Raw genomic sequence first — 4380 nt, forward strand, 5'->3', positions numbered from 1 at the left:
CGGATTTAAAACCATCACAGATCCAGAGGCTTGATCATTCGAATCAGGAAGTTTCCTTTTGCATAGATCTGGAGCCTCTTTTAGATCTATGGATCTTTTTGAGCTTTAATAGAACAAGCCTTGAAGCTTTTTTCTGTAAACTTCCGGATCTGGGTTTTTTTTTGGGAGAGATCTGACAAGCCGAGAACGAAAATCGAAGGGTAGTTCGTTGCCGTCCCACGGATGGCGCCAATGTCGAAACATGAAACGAATCTGACCTGATCCATGACGATGTTTCCACGGATTTCGAGATGAACGAACCACGTCTTGATCTTCTTCTCCGGCCTGCTTGAAACCTGCAATGGCTTTTCGGGAGTGTGGAGGTGACTGCTAAGAAATCTCAAGGATCTCTTGTTTACAAACACAAAAATATGGTGGTGGCTCTTATTGAGCATGACACCCCTTAACAAGGAGGTGGAGGACCTCCTTATATAGAGAGCCTCATGGCCACCATCATGGTACCCTAATGGGCCTAGCCCAGTTAGGTTACCTCCACAAAACCTCCTCAGCCCAATAACATTGTATTAGTCCATGTAATAAAATAAGCCAAACATAATAAATTTAGGGTCGTAAAACCGGGTTTAGTACCATACCCCTACATAAACCTTTTGTTTAGGATATGGGACTAGTCTGACTATTGCACATATATATATATATATATTATATATATATATATATATATATATATATTTATGTCGAGTGTTTGGTAGTCTCTCTTTGTTTGATATTCTGATTATTTTTTCGTAAACAAACCAAACCCGAGCCCGATAATACTTGGGCTTGGCTCTTGTTTCAAAACAAAGCTCATGTTATCTGAAATTCCGAATAAAGGTGTTTAAAATAATCTGAATCCGCGCACCAAATCCGAATTATTTATATATGAAAATACAGACATCTGAATTTTCTGATTCGGATATTAAAGTTCAATATCTGAAAGTTTCGGTTATCTAAGCACCCCTAATAACAGATACTTGAGGATTCATGGGTTGCTAGATTAAGTCATGAACAAGATGTATGAGAGAGAAAAAAATGTTAAAATGAAAAAGGCATGTAAAATTAATCAAATTGTTAATAGGATATGTTAGTGGTTACAGTCAAAATTATAAGTCAACGCGGCCAACAAAGTTTCAGGGATCTTTTTGTCATTTCTTAAAGATGTCATAAGCATGCGTTTAAGTTTTTAACACTTAAACTTTGGCTAAGTGATGGGATGATGAAACTTGAGGAACTGCTTGTGCCAAAATCCAAAGTCAGTTTGTTACTTTTATTTCTTTTTAGCTATTTTGACCAATTTGGTTTTATAAAACTTTTTAGCTTTTACTTTTAAAGTTTGAAAAAGGTTACACATGCTAGCATTTTTTTTTTTTTTTACAAAATCCTTTAAACAGTAGAAATAATCTAGTTACCAACTCTTTAACCATGTAACATAACAAAATTTATAAAACAAGATTATAAAGTAACTTCAAACGTATTAGATTAACCAACACAAATTTACCTTAATATGTTTAGGATCTAATGATCTATCACTAGTAATTTCCACAAAAATATGAAATATATCAGTAGTCTTGCTACTTTAAGCTTGGAATGTCACCGACTTTCTTCTTCATACGCGCTATGAGTTTGAACTTTTCTTCAGCCTCGACTTGTTGGCGCATATCAGATCCAGTGCTTGCTCGATCGGGATGAAACCTTAGCAATGCTCGTTTATAAGCTGCATGAACCTGCAACAAAAACAATATTATTACTATCTAGATCTTTAAATTAGCCTTTTAAATATGTTCTACATAATCAGACACACAACAAACCTCGTCTGATGTGGCATACAGGCTGTTGACGAGGATTCCTAAACCACGCAACAACGAAGCCATATCGTGGCATGTCATTTCCAGCTTCTTAAGGTCTTGTTGGACTTCAAAACGATACATTTCTTTCATGTTCATGTTTCCTCGTCCTGTTAAACATCAAAACAAATTTTATGTAAAATGAACAATCTTGAAAAATGGTAAGAAAAAAATAAAAGCGTGACAAGAATTATGCGAACCTGCTTTTGAGATTCCCCTGATTTCTTCTACGCGTTGTTGCTGTCGTTTTTGAATGTCTAATAAACGTAAGTCTTCAGCTTTTTTTCTTTTCAGTAAACGTCGCTGCTCCTTAGCTTCTTCAGCCTGCAAAAGTAAATAAAAAGATAAAAAGTTTACCGCCTTTAACTCAATTTCAAGTAACCGGTCATAACAGGTTAGCTAACGGGCCAAAATGGGTTCGAGTTAACACAAATTTTCAGTTTTTGTTGTCTTTTTAAAAAAAAAAAAACTTCTTGAAAGTTGAAAACAATTCATGTAATAAATATGATTACAAGTAATACTATAATCTAGGGGTGGCAAATGTGACCCATTGGGTTGAATGGGTTGTATTAAAGTGTATACAATTGGTCAAACTAATGAAAATGATTGAAATGGGTTGACATTTTTGAAGGTTTTTTTTTTATGGAACGAGAAAACGAAGGAAACCTTTTAGTATTTTTATTTTTTTTAGTTTTTGATTTATATTTCGAGTTATGACTTTTTAACTTTTTTTTTTTGTTAATGAGGATTTTTGAAATGGGTCAAAATGGATTGAGATTTCAAAAACCTCTCATTAAATAATTCAAAAAAATAATTAAAGAATTATAACTCGAAATATAAATCAAAAAGTAAAAATACTAAAAAGTTTCCTCCGTTTTTCTCGTTATAAAAAAAATAATAAACTCGAGATATGTCAACCCGTTTTGACCCGTTTTAATCATTTTCATTTTTTAGTTTGACCCATTATATATATTTTAATACAACTCATTCAACCCATGGGTCACATATGCCACCTCTACTATAATCTACAGATGATTGCACAAATGGTTCAAGTTTAGGGTCTAAAACAAACTTCCGTTTAAAAGTCTGTTAACAATTGTCTAGCTGAAATGTACCTGAAGTTTTAAGGCTAACTGTCTAGATTCCAATTCTTCTTTTTGTGCTTGCTTGTACTCAACGGTTTCCTTAATCTTCTCTCGTTCAACAACTATCGTGCTTTCAACATGAGGCCCATCAGTGGCATCAGTGTGTTGTTGACCTTCATTCTCATCGACAACACTTTTATTATTATTGTTATAATTATTATTATCATCGTCTAACTGGAATGTTGAAATCAAGACTGGTGGGGACCTCTTCCGGGTACATTCTTTTGTTTTTTGATAAGCTCATCGGAGTCACAGAACTGTGATTCACAGGGCTGTCAACATCATCATCATCGATGAATATGTATGCTTTCATAGGAAAACTCATGTCACTTTTTAGACGTTTTGAGCCTTGTGGTTTCTTTGCTCGGCTTTTAGGTTTGTTCGTGTTATGTTACTGGAACTGTAATTGTCCACATCTATTATGACCACATTTTCCGCTTCCATGTTACTCTTGCACCCTTTTGTGGTTGTCATCTCAGAAAAATGTGCACGAAAAACGTGACTCACTCTTTTAGTTTAGTCACTGCAAAAAGTCACATTTTTAATATGTGAGAATAGTAAATACAACCTACTAATTACAGTAATAAGTCAATAAGACCTATCAAGTTAAACACAAAGGTTAACACGTATATAACACAAATACAGTCTCTATCAAGTTAATTCAGAGGTCCAAGTTGTGATATGCATCATAAAGCTAGTAAACAGATTCAAAAGCTGGTTCATAAGACACATTCCTAAAAACTAGAGGTGTAACCGTGTAAGCGAGCCAAGTTGCTCACAAACTACTCGAGATTAGCTCGCAAAAAGCTCGAATCGAGTTGAGCTAAAATGAGCTCAAGCCTAAAAATAAACTTGTTTAACAAACACGTCCAAACGAGACTATTTAATATATTTATATATAAAAAATATTGATACATATAAAATTATAATAAAGTTTACTAAATAATATATCAATCAATCATCCAAAGTAAAAACCCCAGCGTGTGGCGAGGGTGAGATGTAAATTATAAATAAAAATTAGTTAATTAATAACAAGTCGAGCCCGAGCTGAGCTCGAAGTTGAAACACTCCCTCACAAGCTGAGCTATAGCTTTAAAAGTAGAGTTCGACTGTTCGAGTTCTCTATTAGTTAAGCATGTCAAGCTCGGGCTCGGCTCGTTTACACCCCTACTAAAAAACTAAAGTGGATTCATTAACTATTTGACTAATATACTAACAAAACCCACTTAAATTCCACTTAACAAAACAAATTACTCAGCTAAATCACATTAATAAAATACACGTTAAAATTAACTACAATTCTACAAATCCCCTTATAAAATTACTGTCAATTCTTCAATCAACAATATCATACA

Source organism: Bidens hawaiensis, unplaced genomic scaffold (genome assembly GCF_021521415.1).
Source record: "Bidens hawaiensis isolate Kalapana, Puna unplaced genomic scaffold, B.hawaiensis_p1.1 tig00037265_1, whole genome shotgun sequence".
Classification (NCBI taxonomy): domain Eukaryota; kingdom Viridiplantae; phylum Streptophyta; class Magnoliopsida; order Asterales; family Asteraceae; genus Bidens; species Bidens hawaiensis.